Raw genomic sequence first — 24,340 nt, 5'->3', positions numbered from 1 at the left:
ACCCCAAGATGGGGAAAACCAATTTTCAGGATGAGGGTTTTATTATTAAATCTTCAGCAAATCTGCTAATGAGAAATTACATTTACTGCTTGCCTGCACCGCCAAATCAATCTTCACCCCTATTGATCAAATCGACTAGAAAAACCCCACAGTCTTCCTTCTACAAACCAAATGGCCCTCTGAAAGCAACTTAGTCATTGTACGGCCCTCTCTCTTCGCCCACACATGCGGCCCTAGAAGAACTTGGTCTCCTCTGGCAAATTGCATGGCCCCTTCACGACCTAGAAGCTAGATGTCTCTTGGATGAAGAATAAACCCCAAAAATATCCTTCTCAATTAATATTGTTGAAACCCTCCTGATGTTTCACTAAAAACTCACCCAACAATACTCAACTCAATGTGCTCCAATGTTGCCCATTGATATCCCTTTATAATCTCTCATTCACAAATGAATGGCCAATATTGGGCGTTATCTTGTCCCAATCAATGGCTAAGATCATCTTAGAAACTTTCAAAAAGCTTCTAGAGGTAAATCAACTTTATCTCAACTAATGTCAATTAATTAACCAATTTATTAAGTGTTAACTTAGGAAATATTAAAAAATCATTAATTAACTTAATTAAGACATTTTCCCTCAATGAAACTTAGGAAAAATTATATGGACTTGGAGATAATTAATTTCTTTGTGTTCTTAGCCTTATTGACTCCTCTCAAGGCTAGAACACCTGTCCAAGCTACAATATTTTTAACACCTGGATTATGGTCCATTAGAGTTGTCTCTCATGAGTCCTAACACACAAGGCCAAATGAAGAAAACCCAAGATAGAATGAATCCCCAAGGGAGAGTTGGGGGAAGATCCAAATCATATATTGTGTTTTTATTGGAAAGAAGTAACCCACCTTTGCTATCATGGGGACCTCATGTTGGAAATGTAACTAGTTTTGGTCTTCATAATTGTTTTTGTTACTCATTTCAATGTGTATATTATGTAACAAACAAAATAAGAAGATAAAAGTTTATTATTTTAAAGCATGTGTTTCATGCTCATTATTCATGGTTTGCTAGGTAAAATCATGTTCTTCATACTTCTAGGGTTTGTTAGGTCATAGGATTATAAGACCCTTTCGGGCAAAATGTAATTGGAAAAAGATTATGTTTTTGTCCAAAAAGTCATAGAAACCCAAAAAGTCGAGGTCGGCCCTAGCAGCTTCCAATCAGCCTATTGACACATTTTCGCAAAGAAATTCCATCATGCTCGAGCATCCAGATCATCCTGGATTTATCATCATCAGTCGCCAGTTTATCAAAGTTGTAAACCCATTCTGTAAATTTGTAATGTAAATGATCTTCGTATGACCATAAATGTAGGTAACAACTTAGGTAAGACGCTATTATTTTGGTGACAATATCCAACCTAAGGTATTTTGTCTCACTGATTCATCTATGTTTCTAAACACAGATGATCGGAATAGTTTTTTCTTCCAGCGTCACCTCAAAGCTAGGGTAGATTTTGTCATCAAGATCTTAGGTGAGTCTTAGTGTTCTAATCGACTCTTCTATAAAAGTGATCTAGAAATCATTTTAGCTAATTGGCTAAATTATTTTATCGCAAAGCACTTGGTCTGCTAAATCATATTGAGTTGCAAAATTAGGTAAAATAATTGAGGGTTTATAACGAATGGGTTTTCCCCCTTTGAGGGTTGAAATGTAATTCTCTTATATAAATAATATTTTAACCATGGCGCTAAAATATTAGAGGATTGGAAAAAATTATTAATCCCCTCATATGTCAATTAATCAAATTTTCTGGCAAAAATAAATTAAAAATCCTAAGCCAGAAATTTAATTAGTTAGAGTCAAAATTAAATCTTAGGAAAAATAATTTCTTCAAAACAAAAAATTTGTAGGTTCTAGAGAAATTAATTTTTGCAAATCCCCCACCAAGGGAATATTGAAAATTTCAAGAAATTTTGGACTCTTGAGCCTTGGTGGTTAAGTCAAAGTCAATTTTTTGAGGAAATTAGCTCAAAATAATTAATTTTGAGCTAATTAAAAATGAATTAAAAGATAAATTTGAAAATTCCTCAAAAAAAAATATTTCAACAGTGGAGATTAAAAGATAATTAAATCTTTATCAGCAATTGAAATTACTTTGACAAGGATCAAGCCAACTAGTCGTTTCGAGAATTTATCTATAAATTAGAGGTCATTTGTCTAACAAAGGATCTAATCTTTGAATCGTGTACTAGCCTTTGAAACTCTCTTGTAATTTTTCTGAAATAATAATAACGCAAAGTCTTTGGGGTTTTCATTGATGGTGGTGTTTCTCTCCTGTTTCTTATGGTAATACTGTTCTTAATGCTCTACTGAAGTTTATTTTAAAATGTTGTTGATTTTTAGCCTTTGGGAATAATCTATTGCATAATTATCTTGCTCATGTTAATGGATCTAAGATAGCATTTTACTTCAAGTAAATTAGCAGGTATCCCTAATTTTTTAACATTATAGTGTTGTTTTATATCTCTATCGATCTGACAACTTGATTTGAGTGTGCAGAAATCTTTTATATTCGAAAACATGGGCGTGAAGAGAAGTCCTCAGTTCGACCAGCCAACTCCCAAGGCATAAGAACTGAAGAGCCTTCCTGATTAAATCTCAAGACTTATCTAACGAAGTTTCTCTTGCAGGGTTTCTTGGCTAGTGCCTCATTTAAACTCATTTATATCTTAAAATCTTTTATATATGGTGCTCCAATTGATAGATTTGCTAATAAAAGAGCTTTTATTTAACAATCAAGGATTGGAGTTGGACTCGTAATCCTTTGATCCATCACTAGAAATTTGTAAATAATTCCATTCTTTATAAATATTTACTAATCCTTGCAAAATAATATTTGTTTGTATCCTAACCTTGTATAATATATTTTTTATTGCATATATTTTTCTTGGGATTTTTGCCTTGTGTTTTCTGGCATATTGAAGGCAAGAGAGAGGGTATCGATTTTGAATTTATCCGTAAATAATTTGTTTGCATGGAAGATTTTGTGAATTCAAGCCCTTGCTCAAAAACATTTCCCCATTATATGGCAGGAGGATTACTACTTCACCCAATACAATTTTTTCTACAGATCTGAAGAGGGCATCGAATTTATGGCTTGGATATATTCATATTTATTGTTTATAGGTTTGATCTCTAGAACTACAAGGATAACCAATTTTTCTGAAGCCCTAAACTGCCTCCTAGCCCAGACGGCTAGGGTTTCAAGGGTAGCAAAGGAATTTTGAATGTCGTTTATCATTTTTGAGAGACTGTCTGGGGTTTTCAAAGGCCCATTTGCCTCAAAAACAAAATTTCTCCAAGGGTTCTTACCTTCATAAATTTCTGCAATTTTGTTTTGGGTTTGTGCATCGAGTTTGTGGTTTGAACATTATTTGGAGACCCTTATAACTTCAAAATCGAATTTCTTTTTGGATTGCTTCTCTATGTCAAGGCCGTTTAAAATTTGCGAAAGTCTTTCCCTCTGTTGAAAGCAAAATCGGATTTGATTGAGAAAGTCGTTAAAATCTTCCTAAGCCGCAATGCTTTCTCCCTTTTCATGAGCGTAAATGCCTTGGGGTTTGAAAAAAATAGAATTTCTTCCAAGGAAAAATTCAAAGTGAAATTTTTGTTGGCTCTGAAGCTTTAAATCTGTGGAAATTGCCTTCAAAGTTGAGCACATTTCACTTCAGCTACAAGCAAAATGCCATGAGCGAAATTTGTAAACATTTTGGGCGAAACTCTTGTTTCAATTCAAGCATTCGAGACATGGGGTTTTAAAATTTAATTTCCTAGAAGCTTCTATCTCCTAGCCACGTGAATTTTTCCCTCATCCGTTGCGTGATTTTCCTCCTTGGGATTGTGCGTCAAAAGTTTTTAGGAGCGTATTTCATTTGGGGAAGTCATTTCATTTATAAAGAAAAATATCTTAAGTTTTGAATGAAACACAAAGCAAAATTATCATTTTGGAGGAAATTATAAATTATATTAAAAAAATTCATTTTAATTTCACTTTGAGGAAAAGTCAATTTTCTTTGGGAGAAATATTCTATTAAAAAAATTGTAAAATTTGCTATAGGAATTTCCCTCATTAACCCCTTTTTCAAAAGTTTAAAAAACCCTCTCATAATTTATTAAAGGAAATGTACTTTGGAAGGGAGAATAAGTTACTTTCAAGGAAAGTCGAATTCCTCTTTATTGAGAGAAATATTTTCATTTTAATTTTTAAAAATATTTCTCTTATCGATACTTTTGAGGAAAGGATATTTGCTATTAAAGTTATTTATTTTATAAATCCTCTTTAAAGGTTTTTAAACTCTTCTACAGGGTTTCTTTTACAATTTCTAATAAAAAGGGAATTGTGGGCTTACTTTATAATTGCGAGCTTATTTGAATGCCATAATTATTATTATTATTATCCAATTTTAAGGTCACGACCAAGCCAAACACCACAATGGTGTATGAGACCCCCTTGTTTGTGGGCCAAGGGACCCACCTCCGCGCAGTGATTTGAATGTTAAGTCTACGAAAGCATACATGCTCTACCCCCGCTGGTTTTGAACCTGTGACCTCTTAGGAGGAAGCACATGCTCTTAACCAATAGGCCCACTCAAGCCGTATATATGTATAAATCTCTTTCTTGCAATTGTTCTTACTCCATTTTAATGCTCACATTCTTGGTTATCTTGATCGGTTAAACTAACTTTCTTCTCGCAGCACTGCTACTCTAGTAACTTGAAGTTTTCATGTTGTGCAAGTGATATGATTTATATTGAACATTATTCATTAGGCACTATTCTATATCTATTAATCTCGCTATTGCCTCAATATCCTTAATTATTTCATCCTTTTAAGATTTACTTTGCTCATTTAATAAACGCACTTGCTAATTAATCTCAAGTTGCTTGGAGAGGTATTAATCTTGCCCTTAATCTCCTAGAACTTGTTGTTCCAACAACTTTTCCTCTTCCATTTACCATTAGGGATTACCCCCCTTGACTTAGCTAGGAGATAGTCTAAACGGAGTGGGCAAGGATTAGAGTAGCAGCCCTTGCCCTAAGCGTTGTAGCCCTTGGTGTGCCGTTTGGGCAACAACATTTTTTGGCGTCATTGTCAGGGATAGAGTTTTTCTATCTTTGGTCCAACGATTTTTTGGCGTCGCTGTCGAGGACCAATTTATTGGACCTTGGCTTTGCGACATTTGTCTTAATCTCTTCATCTTCTCCTTTCTCATCTTTTCATTTATCCCACCAACGCCACATTTATTGGCGCCATTATATCTCTTTATCTTTATGCCACCTTGTCTTTCGTCATCTCACTAATCCTTTCATCTTCTCTATTTGCACCTTTAGCACCTGGACATTTTGATTGGTTTCCTGTTTGGGTGGCAACTCCACTCATTCATTCATTATTTCTCAGACAAAAATCCCTCCCTGATATCCATTTGTTTCTCCCTGACTAACCTTTCGGTTTTTGCCTTTTGGATCTTGGAGCTAGATTCATGTTCAAGTGGTGACTCCACTTCTTTCATTTCTTACAAGAATTTCTGCTAGAAGCTCCCTTCATGTGAATCTCTTGATTTTCTTGAGCAAGGATCTCTCTCTAGTATCCATTTGGCCCCTCCTTTTCCCTTTAAGCAAGACATCATGGATGTTTTTGGCCTGTTCACCCCTTGTGATTTCAATAACATAGATGGTTTTCTACATGATATTTCAAATGAATCCATTGAAGCCATCGATAAGTTGCCTCTTTTTCAAGGTAACAATGCCCTTAGTGTCGAGACTCACCTCAGGAATGTTAACCTTTGTGTGAGCAACTTGGACCCATCTACTAACCATGAAGACGTGAAGATGAGGCTCTTTGTTTTCACCCTAGGCGAGGATGCTCTGGAATGGTTCACAGAAGATTTACTTGCTAACAGCTTCAAGTCTTTACAATCAATCATTAAGGCCTTTGAAAATAAATATGGAGATAAACAAAAGGTCAAACAGAAAGCTGAAGTAAAGGAAACTAAAGAAGTTGAAAATGATTTCATCAAGGAGTTAACTCAAATGGTTAAAGATATGTAACTAAATCAAGCACGTGTAATTAAGAGTATGGAGGTTAACCAAGCTCTACTCATCAAGAATATGGAACTTAATCAAGCAAAATAAATAGCCGATCACGCCAAATAAAAGAGCTTTTATTTAATAATCAAGGATTGGAGTTGGAATCATAATCCTTTGATCCATCACTAAAAGTTTGTAAATAGTTCCATTCTTTGAAAATGTTTACTAATCCTTGCAAAATAATATTTGTATGTATCCTAACCTTATATAATATAATTTTTATTGTATATACTTTGCTTGGGGTTTCTGCCTTGTGTTTTCTAACAAATTTGAAGGCGAGAGAGAGGGTTTCAATTTTGAATTTATCCATAAATAATTTGTTTGCAGGGAAGATTTTCTGAAGTCAAGCCCTTGCTCAAAACCCTTTCCTCATTATATGGCAGGAGGATTACTACTTCAACCCAGGGCCCATACAAAATTTTCAACAAATCTGAAGAGGAAATCAAATTTCTAGCTTGGATATATTCATATTTATTGTTTGCAAATTTGATCTCTAGAACTACAAGGATAAACAATTTTCCTGAAGCTCTAAACTGCCTCCCAGCCCAAACGGCCAGGGTTTCAAGGGTAGCAAAGGAATTTTGAATGTCGTCTATCATTTTTGAGAGACCATCTGGGGTTTTCAAAGGCCCATTTGCCTTCAAAAACGAATTCGTCCAAGGGTTCTTAGCTTCAGAAAATTATGCAATTTTGTTTTGGGTCTGTGCATCAAGTTTGTGGTTTGAACATTACTTTGAGACCCTTATAACTTCAAAATCGAAATTCTTTTTCGGTTGCTTCTCTCTATCAAGGTCGTTTAAAATTTTCGGAAGTCTTTCCCTTTGTTGAAAGCAAAATCAGATTTAATTGAGAAAGTCATTGACATCTTCCTAAGTCGCAATGCTTTCTCCCTTTTTATGAGCGTAATCCCTTGGGGTTTGAGAAAAGTAGAATTTCTTCCAAGGAGAAATTCAAAGCGAAATTTTTGTTGGCTCTAAAGCTTTAAATTTGTGGAAGTTGCCTTCAAATCTAAGCACATTTCTCTTCAGCTGCAAGCAAAATGCCATGAGCGAAAATCTGTAAAAATTTTGAGCGAAATTCCTGTTTCGATTCAAGCATTCAAGACATGGCGTTTTAAAATTTAATTTCTTAGAAGCTTCTATATCCTAGCCGCATGATTTTTACCCTCATCCATTGTGTAATTTTCCTCCTTGAGCCTATGAGTCAAATTTTTTTTAGGAGCGTATTTCATTTGGGAAAGTCATTTCATTTATAAAGAGAAATATACTAAGTCTTGAACGAAATACAAAGTGAAATTATCATTTGGGAGGAAATTATAAATTATATTAAAAAATTTATCATTTTAATTTCACTTTAAGGAAGTCAATTTTCTTTGGGAGAAATATTGTATTAAAAAATTTGTAAAATTTGCCATAGGAATTTCCCTCATTAACTTTAGAGAAGGGCTATTTAAATTTTTATATATAAACACCTTTGCAAAAGTTAGAGAAAAATATTAAAAAAAACTCTCTTAATTTATTAAATGAAAGATACCTTGGAAGGGAGAATAAGTTACTCTGAAGGAAAATGGATTTCCTCTTTATTGAGAGAAATATTCTCATTTTAATCTTTAAAGATATTTCTCTTATTAATACTTTTGAGGAGAGGATATTTGCTATTAAAGTTATTTATTTTATAAATCCTCCTTACTGGTTTTTAAACTTCTTCTAAAGGGTTTCTTCTACAATTTTTAATAAAAAGGGAATTGTGGGCTTACTTTATAATTGCGAGCTTATTTGAATGCCATAATTATATTGGAGGTATAAGTTTCTTTCTTGCAATTGTTCTTACTTCACTTATGCTCACATTCTTGGATATCTTCATCGATTAAACTAACTTTCTTGCAACACTGCTAATCTAGTAACTTGAAGTTTTCATGTTGTGCAAGTCATATAATTTATATTGAACATTGTTCATTAGGCACTGGTCTACATCTAGTAATCTCGCTATTGCCTCATTATCCTTAATTACTTCATCTTGTTAAGATTTACTTTTTCTCATTTAATAAACACACTTGCCAATTAATCTCAAGTTGCCTAGAGAGGTATTGATCTTGCCCTTAATCTCCTAGAACTTGTTGTTCCAACAAGTTTTCCTCTTCCATTTACCTTTAAGGACTACCACCCTTGACTTAGCTAAGAGAGAGTCTAAATGGAGTACACTCTTGCACTGTGCGTTGTAGCCCCTGGTGTACACTTTGGGCGACAACACAACCTAAAGGAGGGAATTCGACCCCTTGGAAAGGCTATATAAAAGAGCAGTTAGACCTCATTTGCAATCCACTCACTCACAAATTCGATCTCAAGAAGGAAGTTCAATCTGTAGCTGGGAAGCAGGAGAAGAAGATAGCAAAGGTCTAGAAGAAGAAAGGAGGATGAAAATCTTGTTTTTGGGCTCTCTCCCTCACGTGTGAAGGATTAATGTCTCTGCAGCTTCCAACAAGGCGGAAATTGTTGGTCCAAGTTCCAGTAGCGTATCAAGTAACTAGGAGAGCAAAATACTCTGGTTTGACTTCATTGACCTTGGAAGAAGTTGTCTTGATCAAGGAAGGCTTCGTGAAGAGTTGAGTTAGGGTTTTTACAGCAACTACAGGGCTGAAATTGAAGTTTGTAGCTAGTTGGTGCTATATCAAGGAAGTACTTTATGGAAGGGCTAGCTTTGGAGGACTTGGTCTAGGGTTTAGGTCTTTGTTGTCTTATTTGAAGCAGATTCTACAGGAAGAGAAGAGCTTTTCGGCTTTTCCCCTTGGAGGGGTTTCGCCCTAGCTGATAACCTAATTTATACGTCCTATGTTGTTACTATTTATGTTCTTGATATTTGTTTGATGAAAATATCTAAATAAAGAACATAAGAATACTAACAAAGTTCACAAGCAAATATTAAGGTTAAGGAAAATTGAATTAATAGTTGCCACTTTGCATTTTCCAACACCTCAATTGCTTGCTAGTAAGAGCTCTGGTTTGGCGATTTCTCTGAGCTCTCTGGGGGAAGGGGAATGGTCCCTCGAGATTGCACGATTTGGAGTCCAAGTCAATGTTGCTATCAATCTATGTCTTGATTCCCCTGGTTGATTGCAACAGCATGACAAAGGACATAATTCGCTAAACAGGATCTAGTCTAGGAGGAGGTGGAGCATATGGGCACGAAGTTTAACAACCACTTGTATGTAAAGGGCTAGACAACTCTAGTCAAAGTATTGTAAGAAATCGGATAGGGTTTGGATCCCCCTAAAGTAATGAAATCTCCCATAGACCTCGTGATAATTGGGGCAACAGAAGATGAAATGCTCCTCAGTCTCAATTTATCACAAATAGCACAATTCGCAAATCATGTATGATCAGTCAATTTGGGGGTCAACCTTGATCTGCAATCTATGGGAGCCAACTCTGAGCTACCCCAATGGGATCCAAAGCACATACGTCTAATGGTGAAGCATGTAATGGGGTCAAATGAGTCCATCCTTTATCACCATGAAGTGCTTAGCATAGAATGCCATCTTCAAACACAAACTACCTAAGGGTTTACCCAAGTGACGTTGTTGACCATGTACATGTCAACAATCCGAGAAGTAGAATACAAAGCAGTGAACAAATTTTTTCAGAGATCATTGTCATCATTCAGCATCATTTTTATCATTGTAAACCCATTTTTTGAAATTTTATGTTGTAAATGATTCTAGTATGACTATTAAGCCATGTAATAACACCTAGGTAAGCCTATGATTCTTCTCAAAGGGTTTCATCCTAGGAGTTTTTAACCTCCCTGAATTATGTGTGTTTGTAAACACGAATAATCAGCATAGTTTCTCCCAAATATACCCCAAATCTAGAATGGAACTCTTTGACAAGGTCTTAGGTGAGTCATAGTGTTTATCGAATCCATGTATTTTTCATACTAGATCATGTGTCTTGTCGCAAAATTGGGTAAAGTCTTGAGGGTCTATGTCAAATGTGTATTTCCCCTTCTAAGGGTTGATATTGTAATTATTTGATGTAAAAGTGTGTCTATGAATAATTTAGTGCATGGTTACTCATATTTAGACACCATGGCTAAATTATTTTATTATAGATACACTTAGAGGGTGGAAAAATATTTATTCCCCTTTTGAGTCTTTTAATTAATTTTTCTAGCAAAAATAAAAAGAAATAATTAGCCAGAAAATTAATTATTTTTTAGTCAAAAAAATAATTTGAGAGAAATTAAATTCTCTCCAAGTGGAAAATCATTAAAAATTCATGGGTCAAAAAAGAAATAAATTTTGGAGATCCTCCACCAAGGGAAAAATCAATTTTTGAAGAGAAATTGACCCCTTCGACCTTGGTGGTACGGTCAAAGTGAATTTTTTGAGGATAAAAGTCCAAAATATTATTTTTTGGATAAGGAAAAAAGGGATTTTAAGAGATATTCAAATTTTCCTTCAAAAATAAAAAATAAAATTCAATCGATGAAGGAGATCAAGTTATTTCAGAGGAAGATTGAGGATGAGATTATTTTGACGAGGATCAAGCCAACTAACTATTATTTTCCACTTGTAGGTATTTTCTTCTCTCATTTTATATATAAGGAAGCTATGAAACTCCTCATTTCATCTTTGGATGATATAATGATCATTTGATGTACTGAGCAAGACTCTGCTGGAATTTCTTTGCACTCAATAAAAAGTCTTCAATTCAAGGTATCTCTCATTTGTTGATTTGTGATATGCGTTGGATGTTTTATTGATATGCTCTAAACTATTATAACATTGATTATTATTTCAATTTCTAGTAGTAGGAACATCTATTAGCACAGGTATCTTGCTTTAGGTGTCGGGCGAGAGTAAACACCCTAGAGCTAGAGAAGTCTGGTAGGTATCTCCAGATTTATAGATCTATCGTATGAATCAAACCCCTTTTGTTTAATATCATTTGAAGTGCATTGAGTTACAAGTTGCTCCAACACTTGGCTTCCAAGTTCACAGACTGTGAGGGGATCACACCCTTGTTGGGCTCCAAATCTTGATATAACGAAAATTTTATGCAAGAGGGCTTTGCAAAAATTTATCTTCAAATTTATTTACTTGTGCCATAAAGTTTAATATGCTAATGAGAGAAAAGCTTATTTTGTACATATTTGTAAAATTATTTTTCCACTAACCCTTGCATTTTTAAATACTAACCTTTTATTTTTATAACTATTGGGGTTTTGGGGATTTTTGTGTATATTGGGTTCTTGGCTCTATATTTCTCATTTTTGCAGGGACATTGGCTAAAGGATTTGAAGAGATTTTAACTTTGAAAAGCTAGTAGCCTTGCCTAGCCTAGACGGCTAGCGTTTTGAGGGTTGCCCTTTGAGCAAGTCGTCCAAGCTAAAGGAAGAAATTATTGGGGTTTTGAGGGTTGATCTAGTCCCTAGAGGGTAAGAAATAGCCCTTCCAAGCCCTAGTTGCTCAATGCTCAGCCAAGAAAGGAGGGTCACAACCCTTGGAGGCAATTTTGCAGTGATTTTTTGAGATAAAAATTTAAAATTTTGTTGTTGTAGGGAGTCGTGGCCTATTTTGGCTAGCCACGTGGTTTTTAAGGCCTTTTAGGCCTAGACACTACCCTTTGTGGGCCCATTTTGCTTGGCCGCAGCCCCTAAGGGGACTAATTCCCTTAGTCAAAGCCCTAATAGGGCTTCTTTCTCTAGTGGCGGCCCTTTTGAGGGCTTTTTCCTCTAGCTACAGGCCTCAAAGAAATTTTTCTTGGCAGCCGCAACACTTTCGGGCTTGATTACCCCTAGCCGCAACCATTTGTGGGCTTGTAGCCCTAGGCCACAGGCCTAGTTGGCCTTCTCTCCCATAGACGCAGTCATTTCTTGGCATATTTCTAAGTTTGGCACATTCTGGGGCTAATAATTGTGGTTGCAGACTTACGGTAAGTTTGGAAAGGGTTTGAGTTGATTTCCATAATTGTTTTGCCATTAATCCATTGTGTGTTCAGGCTAGCACTTGGTTTTGCAGACTTGTCATTCGTTAGCATCTCAAGGCCTTGAAGCCTCACCAATCTACCAATCAGCCCTAGAAGCCATAACTTCAAATCATAAGAGGGCTGATCTATAATTTTCAAGCTAACATTTTTGTTGCAGGTGGTTGAAAAGGCCTACCTCAATAAATCCATTCGCAAGGCCTCTAGGCCTAGGGTATGCTCTCTTACCCCTTTATTCTTCTCATTGTTTTCATGATCAGATCTGAAGTAGCCTTGTAGTAGTGGTGCTATTCTCATAAAATCATCTCTAAAGTGCGCTAAAAAATCTTCACATAATCCTAAGAACATTGCACACTTAACATAAAAGGCTAATCAATTTATATGCTCTCAATCATTGATGTGCTAAATGAAATTGGAAGTCTGATATAAATGAAAATAGATCTGATATATGTTCATTAAAGTCTGATATACAAGGTTACAGCAGTAAGAAATCATTTTGCTAAGGCTTGACACTCATAAGAACTCATATCTAAGTGCTCCTAAGCTAGTGGTAAAGTGTTAAAGTGATTGCTTGTATAAGAAGTTGATTATTTTCAAAGTTGTAATCTCATTGGAAAATCACTGTTGGCAATCTCATCTTAAGATAATTGTCCTTTAATTGATCATTGTAATAAGCATCGGTATCCTAATTCGAATAAACATTGTGGTGGATGTTATCACTCTCTCTTAGTTGATAATTGATCCTGTCATTTGTTTCATTTGTTGGATTGCTAAATAATTGGATATCATTGGTAAGCATTGAATCATTGGAGTAATTCAAAGTATTTTCCTTTGAGAGATCTTGTCACTTTGGGCATCATATCTTAAAGCATTGTTATTTCAAAGGTTTCTCTTGTTAATTGTATAAGCAAACTTTGATCATATAATATTGCTAATCACAAAACAATTCCTTGAAATCGTTAGCTTCAAGTGTCAAACTTGTCACAAGCCCTTTGGCTAATTGTGATCTCTTTGAAATAACTTGTCTTATTGGAGTACTTAATCTAATTAATTGTCTCACTGAAGTCTTCACTCGCATTTTGCATTTCATTCTAGGATTAGAAGCGTATATTTAAAATATACCTCCAAGGAACGGAGGCAATCTCTTGCGGGCAATCCCTTGTAGGAACGGAGGCAATTGGGTGGTTAGAACTCCACGGGAGCTATCGTTAATGAGGCCTTAGCCTCCTTCCTTTGGACTTCTCTCTACAACCTACATTTGAGACTAAATTCAAAACAATTGAAGGAAAAGGATTTACCTAGAATAGACATTCTAACTAAAATTAACCAAGAGCTTGCATCTCACTTAGTTTTAGCTAGGATAGTTTTCATCCTAATGGCAACTGTTCATCCAATGTCTTGGATTTTAATCTATATTGTGCAAGTTAATAATTTGACTCCTAAGGCATTGGTCTCTAATTGTTAATCTCAAGAAATCTAAACAAGTTGTGCTAAATAATTAAACTTGTCAATTATCCTTAACCAAGTTGTTAGGCCATTAAGTTGTATCCAATGTTATCAAAACCGGACAGGAACCGGTGGAACCAGCCAGTCCGACCGTTTTTGGCCCAAAACCGGTCTAAACCGGGCCTCCAAACCAGAATAGGCCAGTTCTGTGCAGAAAAATTTTACCTTCTTTTATTTTTTTATTTTTTAGTTGGTTGGCCCACTTCTTACTCTTCCCTAGGCTAGCCTAATATTCAAGCCTATGGCCCTCGACCTAATAATGAAGCCTATGACCCTAGTATTGCTATGCAATTCATGGTAATGTTAAATTCTTAAAGTAAAAGTGACATTTTCCTTAAAGTTGGTAAAGATAATTACATTGCAGATCTTTTAACCAGAGAAGGAAGCAAAGCTCAAGAGATCAAGGCTTTAACAAGAGAAGATTGGGTTACTTCTACACCACATGAAGCTCCTCATGGTTTTCGATGGGTTCTCATTTGTGCATCTTGTAGATATTGTTTGTGTTGGTCATGTTTTGGTCCAACATGTATTGTTTACCGTCTCTGGTACTCCATAAAATTTTAAAACATTGGCTGAATAAGAGTCTAAATGATCCCTATTATAGGTCCATTAAGCTAGTCTATAGTCATACCCACATCCCATATACCAGATATATATTAGTCTTTGACCCATATATCAGTTATATGGACTATTGCACCTTGTTTAGATATGTAAAGAAGTATAGGTGTGTCACAATGTATATGTCATGTGGAGAAGTCTCAACTTTCAAGTCCTTTCTCCCTTTGGAGTCCATGGTTTCAAATTGTAATGTACAAATATTGTCCCAGAGATGAGTCAGTTTTATCTTTAACTCCCCCACAATTCATCTATTTACTACACCAAGATATGGAGGAAGTTGCAAAATTAGAAGCATGGTTTCAATTCCAAATCAAGTATAAAGGATCAGAATTGGAACTAACTCATGAAGAACCACCTGGTTATCCTCATTTTAGAGTTTGAAGCAACTTCATCGGAGAAATTGCAGCCCCATCAAATGAATATGTGCCCAGCGTGTATATGTCACCTTTCAAAAAATTTAATATGTATGCTCCACCTTGCATAGATGACATCAATGATCCCAGAGATTTCTTACTGACATCTTCAGATGAGGAAGCATGATGGACGGCATGCAAGATCTTAATATTCTATTGTACATAAACTCTCAAGAAAATATTCTATCGCATGGTTTCATGGGTGGCCAAAATCACTCCACTTTGTATTATTTGGTTTCTGTGAGTTGTCCGAGCTGACAAAATCCACTATGTAAATCTATTTTGCACAAGATTCTGTTAATCAGTACATATATGGTCTGATATGATAACAAAGGGAATCTTTAATAGTAATTCGAGAGGCTTCTTCCACCGCCTCAACTCTTGTATAAATAAGGGTAAGCCTCACCATTCGGGTATCGCATCCCAAAGAGTCTTCAAGAGTATGTGTGCTTCCAATGTGTCCAAGCTTTGTATACCATGTGTCTCAAAGTCTTGTATATTCAAAAGTGTATGCTCTCCTCTTGCCTTATTAGAGAATCCTAAGCAACAAAAGATACCTGAACTCCTAAAAGTCCTATTGTCTTGTATATTCTGGAGTATATCCTCTTCTCTTACCTCATCAGAGGATCCTGAGGAGCAAAAGCTTACTAAACTTTTGCAATGTTCATATAATAATAATAAGAATTCTCACATTGTTATCCTTGGAAGTCCTGGCATATTTACTGTACCTGTTTCTGTGACTGCTTTTGTGATCTTGTCTATCCCCTGTGACTTGTGTACCATTGATATCTGCTATCTACTGTGTCTACGATGTGTCTAAGATCCTGGTAATTCTGGTGTCAAAGGCAGTGTTTATTTCCATATATCACCTCCAAAAGTATTTGAGCGATGTGTTGTAACTGTCTAGTAAGCAAGACATGAAATCGAAGAACCTGTTGTATGCAACCACTGAGGAGTTGGACGTTTGAAGGCCAGAAGTGCTATTATTAGTCCGAGTGCTGCATTTCTTACTTACTTCTATAGACCTTCTTTCCTATTTACGTAAAACAGTGTACAGAGAGGTCCCAGTAGAAGAAACGGCAAGAAGTAGTTCATTCAATGAGAATGCATCATCTAAAAAGACACAGCATTCTTGGATCCCCATGATCCTTAATAGGCTCTCTCATGATAAATTATATGATTCCAAACTTGTTGCCCAGGAGTACAAATCCTAACCCCAATGGGAACTCCCTCCTATTGCATTTGAAAAAATTTATGATTTTCCTATGTTTCAATTCCGTGCTACAAGTCTGTTTCATTTTACTTCTATCAATGTTCCAATTTCCTTATCTCAGCCAGTATATCAAATCCCTTTGATGGAAATAAGAAGACGTTAAAAGGAGATTAGCTCAAGACTACAGCCATGTACATCTCGACCTGATCCAGTTTGGAATAAATCCTTTAGTCCTTCCAAGACATAATGTGTTATGTCTCTCCTGTGTCACAAGAAATTCACAGATGCTTTATTGGGAGGATTTGAGGGCCCTCTGCACAATGGCCCTGTTTGGTCCTCGATTACACTGTGTTGTCAAGTCTCTCTAACAGACCCTTGTATTAATGAATTACTACAAGCATACATCCAATTTTCTGGCTTCAATATTACCCCTTGCTCTGAAATTGCCCAGCTTCATTCCACTGTTTGTCTCCCCTTTGTATCTACAACTATGCCAGCTTTTAATCCTAAATTGCTTAACCATGCACAATTTGAAGGTGTGCTAGTTGGCACTGGAAATGCTCCTCCCATAACCCTTGGATTTTCAAAACTTACTCTTCCTGAGGAGTGGATACATACATACCAACCATTAAGCCAAAAATACCTTTTGGAAAGTGAACCTCGAAAATTGCAAGTTGCTGAAACAGCTGCTGGTCCAGTAATTAGATTATGACCTACTTCCTCTCAAAGTCCAAGACATGCTCCCGACTGCTAAGATTAGGATGATCACAATCCAACAAAATTATTCCTACCCCTCGTATAACTATTCCTAATTCTGATCTTAGAGCCCATATACAGTCACATAGATTACTTCCTTCTCATGTAAATATTGTTCAGAGGCATCTAAAGCCTCTTCTTCATCAAATGCTACTCCTCATGTGCAAACCAAAGCTTTTGAAGTTACCAAGTCTCTTCCCTCTACAGTGGATGGTCATAATGGGCAGCATTCAGACTGTCCAGAATGCGTTTAGATAATAATTCCAACCAAAGAGATGAAGATGTTGTCTAGTGCCCTTCCTAGGGAAAAAGGAAGGTGAAAGAAAAGTATATTTTCAAGAAAGAAAACTTGGCCGCAGGAATTCTATCCAAAATTTGCAGATGGAGCATTAGTGTCAGATCTTGAATTTCTACATTATAGAAAACCCTCAGAAATAGAGCCATCTGAACTTATCAAGTTACAAAACTATAACAAATATCAATCTCTTTGTCTTGCACAAAATATTGATGCTTTGGCTCAAGATGTTATAAAGACTAAAGAACATTGGCTGAATCACATCCTTTGGTCAGTTCTCTTGATGAATTACAGAAACAACATCAGCAAAGCATAGAAGACATCCAAGAAAAGTTAGTTATCATTATGTATGTTTTGGCTGACTTGAAGGCTTCTTTGCCAGATATAGAGCCATCATCTCCAATAAATATTAGAGAATCTGAAAAGCAAGTTTTCAAGTCTCCATTTATTACTATTTCTTCTGATATAATTCAGAAAAAACTAAGCTATGGGCCAGTAGAAGTAGAAAAAAAAAAAAAAAGCACTCAGCTTGGCTCATGAAAATTTTGAATTATTACAGTCAAGAATTTTCCTCAAATAAACATGGTTAAGAGGGAGGAAGATCCAGAATCTTCCAAGAAAAGGGAACATTAGGGGTTTGAAAATTTTCAGGTTAAAATGCCAAGAACTAATGGTGAACATAAGGGTTTTGAACCTTTTGAATCTGCCTGGGAGAAATGGTGTAAAATGAAATATGGCTCAAATTCTAAGGTTCCCTATGATCCCTCTAATACTGACAATTATCCTGCCTGGAGCAAGGAAAAACAAGATCATGCTCCTATAATTAATCTTAATTGCAAACCAAAAGATGAAGTTTTGATGACTATTTAAAGACTAAATGCATGGGCCATGACACGGAAGGCCCAATACAAGCAACGAATTTCATGGCAGGAATTAGCATTAAGAATTACTTGGGGATTCACAGGAGTAGTGAGATTATAGTGGGATCGTCTCTGACATGAAGAAAAAATAAGCATTATAGAATCTAAAAAACTAATGGAGCATTAATGAGAGAATTTTATGGTGTTACTCCTCCCTCAACTGATCACTATGCTCAGTTGTATATGTCACAGTGACTTTGCAATATTAAACAGCTTTCTGATTTTTATTGCATAATGCAAAGTCTACTATATAAGACTCCAAATCCCGATAATACTGCTTATCTTAGGCACTATTCGGCATCCATGCCAGGAAGGCTTCCTGGTGTTGTCAAAGAAAATATGGAATTGAACAAAATAAATATTGAAGATATTTCTTTGGCAGAACTACAAGATCAAATTATAATTGCATTGCAAAAGGAGTGCTCAGAAGAAAGGTTCAAAAGAATATAATAAAGCAGTTAGGGCTTAATCTTGACATCTGCAATACTTATGCTGAGACTTACCATTTTGGTTGTCATAAAGGAAAAGATAAAAGATATAAACAGTCCTCCTCTTTTACAGGCAAGAATTGTTCTTGCAACCAGCGTAAATATTCTTGTTCAAAAATATCTAAATTCTTCAAAAAGAAGGGATCTAATCATCTACTCCAGCCAGATCGAAATTTATTTTCAAGAAAAGAATGAGTCCATCCAAGACTTCTATTTGTTTTATATGCAAAAGGAAAGATCATTGGGCCATCAGTTGTCCTCAGAAACAGAAGTCTAAGTACCAACAAAAACTCATGGATATTTCCAATCTGCTTATGAACCAGAGGAATGGGAACAAGTATCCCATTACAGTTCTGATTGTGAATATTTTCAGTCTCTGCATCTTCTTCTAACTCTGAAACTGAAGATATACAACATTAGTTTGGTCAGGTTACTCTTCCAAATGATTCAGCTTCTTCTTGTTCAGATCATAGTTTTCTTTCAAAATGCTTAATGTTCACTAATGTTTCTGCTTTAAAGTATTCACTAGTCTCTCTTTGCTGGTGACTTTACCCTTTGTCGTCAATATTAAGAACACATTGATCAGCTCACTGATCAACTCATATCCCTACAGCAGCCCAGTGTGGCAGATTCTCTAGATTATTATGAAAGACATATGATTCCTGATCAGAGACACGATTCTCCTTCTACAGCTACTTCATCGGAACAAGCCCAGACTGCCAGGTACTATCAGAAGTCTTCTCCAAAAAATGTAGATGAAATGGATAGAAAAGAAAGTAAGGCAGAAATAAAATGAGCTTAAAAATAAAAGAAATATACTTAGACAACTAGTAAGCTCTATTAAGGATGATGTTGGAGAATTAAATAAATTAAGAGCACAATTAACAGAGGTATTGGCTAAACAAATAGAGAGCCAATTAAAAGAGATTCCAGATAATGAAATACTCATCCCAACACAAGGGGTAGGGCACATTCCCCAAAGAGTTATGAGCCTAGGTTGACTAGGTTAGCCTTAACCAAACTTAAATATAATAAGAGATGCATTATAAATTTGGTTGTGACAGAAAGCAAAGCTTACACCATTCTCAACAGCTCATTGGTCCCAAAATAAATCAAGAACCATCAAGTTTATTCACATAAACAGTAATATGACGTGGGCAAGGGAATTGGCAGCTCTTGTCAAAGTCACCGCGTTTGTGTTTGTCTTCAAGTTCGATTTCTTTGAAATTTGAATAATGTTCGACACTTCAAATTTTAGCAAGATAAAGTTCGGCATAAAATTCGACATATAGGAATTTGATTATATATATATAATTCAATTCAATTAAAGTTTAAACTTTAAACACATATAAAAGGCCGAAAAACACACACAAAGGCAACAAAATAATATACAAGTGGAGGTACAACTGTAGGCGTGGTTTCAAATACAATTACTAAGTATATAGGATCAATGTTTTACAACTCGGACTCGGATTCGGACTCGGCCGAGGATCGACTCGGACTCGGACTCGGACTCGGTAATGACTCGGCCGGCTCGATTTCAATGACTCGGTCGTTGTAAAAAATACATTAAATATTTATTTTTTTATAAAAAAACATAATTTTAAATATTTTAAACATAATTTTAAAGATTTTCATTCAAGTTTCCAAACACACAACATTATAATATACATGGAAGACAACATATGATCAAAGTAGGCTCATGAACCAATCCATTATATCAAAATGGTACGGTGGTACCCAATGGCAATAGTAAATACTAAATACATAGTCAACTGTAGTCTGTCATACATGATCAAAGACTCAAGAGTCAAAACAAAATACAAATAACCAAGGAGGCTAGTAGCTACTGCCAGAGGAGCCAAGATCATCTCGACCAATCTCTGGATCATCATCATCAGAGTCAGACAAGGGGCCCCATGGCTCCTCCTCATCATCATCGTCTCCAACTGCAACTGTAGAAGTGGTGCCAGTACCACTAGGCTGTGCAGCAGATGCAAGCTGAGATAGAGTACAAATGCGGCTGCGCTTCTGTCGTGGCTGAGCAGAGGAAGGCGAAGCACCTACAACTGGAGTCCTACTAGCTGGCTGTGAGACTGAGGCTGGTGGATCGGAATCTGCATTCAACTGAACACGCTGCAGTGGATCTTCAACATCAATTTCATCAAGATCCTCATCAGGATCAAACTCTGGTAGACGACTCTCCACTACCCAATCTGATGTTGGATCAATGTCTTCCAACACAATGGGATCTGAATCAGGTCTTTTGTTCAGCAATTGGTTCCGTCTGAGCCGAAGGTTGTATTGGACAAAAACTAGATCATTCAACAGTTTTTGCTCCAAACGGTTTCTCTTCTTTGTGTGAATCCTCTCAAAGACAGACCAATTGCACTCACACCCAGATGCACTGCAAGTTTGACTCAAAATACGAATTGCAAACCTTTGCAATTCAGGGCACTGGCCACCAAAGGCCTCCCACCATTGTGCTGCAAAAAACATAGGAGTGTAATGAATTATGAGTTAGATGAAGGCTGAAGCTCAACAAAATTACAAATTATATCTAACTTTCAAATTATAAATGATTTAACAAACTTTAATAAAAAAAGTAAAACCATTAAGAAATTGAAAATTGAAATTTTTGTTTACCTGGCTCATCTGCTTCTCTTGCAATCTTTGCTAGGTTCTTCCCAAAGGTACCTGTTGCATTGCTGAAGGATGTGACCTGCTGATGTATCAGCAGCTGATCAGACTCCGATGGGACCATGCGCTCAATGCAATCAACCAGTCCATCTCTGACCTCCCCCCTCAAAGCTCCTGACTCCTTAGCTTTATAATGATACCGTGGGTTCAAAAAATACCCAGCTGCATGTATAGGGCGATGGAGTTGATTGTTCCATCTTTCATCAATGATTGCCCAAATGGGCCCATACTTTGCCACTCTATCCTTGTATGCTGTCTTTATTTGCTCCTTTGCTTGATCCATAGCCTCATAAATGAAGCCCATAGCCAACCTTTCCCCATCCACCAACCGCAACACCTTAACTAGTGGCTCAGCAACCTTCACAATCTCTGCTGCCTTTCTCCAAAAAGTTTCATCATGGACTTTCCTTTTCAATTCTCTGCCTTCTGGTTTGTTAGACCAACTACTTTGATTCCAATCATCACTGGAAAACATCTTTTGCAAGTTTCTATGTTGGGAAAGCATAGATTGCAATGTCAAAAAATGTGTAGCAAATCTAGTGATGGCAGGCCTAATAATATCCTTGCCTCCAGTGTGTTTCCTCATGAGACTCAAAACCAATGTATGATTGTAGATAAATTTTGTTATGCTTTTGGCATTATCTACAGTGTTTCTGACCCAATCTAATTTTCCAATATCCTCAAGCATGAGGTCTATGCAATGTGCAGCGCATGGGGTCCAAAAGATGGTCTTGTGTTTTTCCTCTAACAGTCTACCAGCAAGAACATAGTTAGAGGCATTGTCTGTGATGATTTGAACAACATTAGCCACCCCCACATCCTGAATAACCTCATCCAATAGCTGAAACAACAAGTGGCCATCTTTTACCTTATCAGATGCATCAACTGATTTTAAAAACATGGTTCCCTGTGGGCAGAAGACAAGAAAGTTTATGATGGTACGGTTTCTTTGATCAGTCCATCCATCTGACATGATGGTACACCCTGTTCTTGCCCATGATTCCTTGAAATCTTGCAAATACTCATTAATTGATGTAATTTCTTTCTGCAAACGAAACCCCCTTAGCTCTTGCATAGTAGGGCCTTTGAAGCCTTTTCCAGCAGCATGTATGGCCTCAAACATAGGCTCATAATATGGTGAACGAGCAGCATTAAAGGGGATATCAGCATCATACCACCATCTAGCTATGTAGTCACAAGCAGTCTCCCTCAATTCTTTCTTCCAATGGTCATCTAAAGTGGGCTGAGCAAGACCTTTACTAACTTCAGGACCATGTGCATCTGATGGAGAGGAGCCTAAGTGAGTGAAAAAACTTTTGATAGTCCCATCACCCTTCATTCTACCCTTTCCCTTATCTTGAACAGAAGCAAAAGAGGGAGGAACATAACGGAAAGGGTTTGATGCATCAGTTTGAGGGATAGAGGAAGAACCCTCAAACTCATAGTGGGGGTTGGCAGCCATCATTCTTTGTATCTCCCTCTTCCTCCCAATTTCAGCCTGTATCTCTTTTTGCCTAGTCTTTTCTGCATTAAATTTTTCAAAGCTTTCCAACAAATTCTTTCTAATCTCCCCAATTTCATTAGATTTACATGCAGTAATATTGCCTTTAATCCCTGCCAAGTGTTGTTTCAGCCTATTAATCCCCCCAGGACCTGACTTAATTTTCCTATGGCAAAACTTGCAACACATCTCATCATCAACCATTTCAACATATGCCCAAGCAGGATCTTTTGCTCTAGGTGCCATTTTTTGACTAAGAAAACAATCTGAAAATGAAAAAAAAAAAAAAAATTGATTCAATGTTCATTTATTTGACTAAAAACACTCTCTAAGCTATCTTGATATGCACCTAAAATTTACTAAGTAAAAACAGATTTATAGAGGTGGAAAAAAATACCTCCAGGCACAAACTGCCTCCTCAAGCTTGCTCCAAAAATCAGCTCCTCAATGCTGCTCCAAATGGCTGCCCAAGAAGCTCCTCACTCCAGCTACAATGCTCCTCCAAGACTCCTCACTGCTGCTCCAAAACAAGCTCAAGAACTGCTCACTAACTCTCAAAGAAGACTCTCACTCAAATGCATAAGACTGCTGTGAGTGAAATGAGAGCATTTGGCTGTCTTAAATAGAGTTTGGGAGGGGAAATGGACCCCAAAAGCATTAAACAAATCACAATAACCCTTTCAGCTCCACAAACCCTAACTAACTTTATTAAAAAACAGCAAAAAAGTCATTTTTTTGGGTAAATACGCTGCCACAGCCGGTTTTTATTGGTACGGCCGAGTCATGACGGGACCCGGCCGGGTTGACCGGGTCAGCTATGACTCGGCCGGGTCATTGGATGACCCGGCCGAGTCATAGCTGACCCGGTCAACCGAGCCGGGTCAAGGTGGAGGCTATTGAAACGGAACGAAACGGCCGTTTCCGTTTCGGTTCGGCCGTTTCGTAAAACTATGTATAGGATACAGTTACTAAGTATATATCATACAAGTTGATATGAGCTTAACAATTCCACTGGCCAACTCATGATTAAAACATGATAATGACAACCTTGAACTCTTCATACATTATTTTAATATTTTGTCTTTCTAACTAATAATGTAACATGTTAAATTTAAGCTTAATGTTCAAATATAATGTTGTTCGGTTTCATTGCATTCGCTGGCAGAGCCTAGAGGGTCGTCGGGTTGGGTGTGCAGTGTGCACTGTCACTGTGGATGCAGGGATCGAGTGTGAAGCAGCAGGGGTTGAGTGTACACGACAGGAGTCGAGGGTGGATCAGTGGAGTGAGGGAGTTTGGGGAGTGAGTTGTTTTGCATCCATGAAAGTTTTACCCTTTGAGGGTTTCCATTCTTTTCTTTTTTTAATATAAACTGTGAAAAACCACCGAACCACAAAAGATACCGCCCAAAAAAAAAAACCCTAACACTAATTTCACGATTTTGTTCGAGTTTGTGAATGTATTCGGGTTCACGTTCGCTTCAAGTTCGAGTTTGTATTCAAGTTCAATGAACCAAATCGAATAAGTTCAGATTGCTTTGAAGTTCGGCGAATTTCGAATCCAAAGGATTTTGTTCGCCGAACCCGGTGACTTAGGCTCTTGTTCATATTCTATGCACTATGACTGCGTACCAACATGAGTGAAGAATATTCATACTATGGTTATGCAACACAAATGAGAAAACAATTCAACAGAGATAAGAAATCTTAAAAAAATTCCACATATTATAATTGTTTTCCTTATTTGTTTCTTAATAGAATGTAGATGCTAGCCTCCTGGGAGAATGAACTGGGACATCATAAG

General features: G+C 36.7%; 1 protein-coding gene across 2 annotated transcripts in view; it reads right to left on the bottom strand.

The window, feature by feature from the left end:
* Nucleotides 1–24,340, bottom strand: part of LOC149155570 (stromal processing peptidase, chloroplastic-like) — a 308,857-nt gene that overhangs the window by 243,800 nt on the left and 40,717 nt on the right. The gene's annotated exons all lie outside the window — the stretch shown is intronic.

Source organism: Pinus tabuliformis, chromosome 9 (assembly GCF_031772625.1).
Source record: "Pinus tabuliformis cultivar Carrire ecotype Pingquan chromosome 9, CPIR1, whole genome shotgun sequence".
Classification (NCBI taxonomy): domain Eukaryota; kingdom Viridiplantae; phylum Streptophyta; class Pinopsida; order Pinales; family Pinaceae; genus Pinus; species Pinus tabuliformis.
Note: the sequence above shows the minus strand (reverse complement) of the source record. Positions and strands in the feature narration are given on the sequence as shown.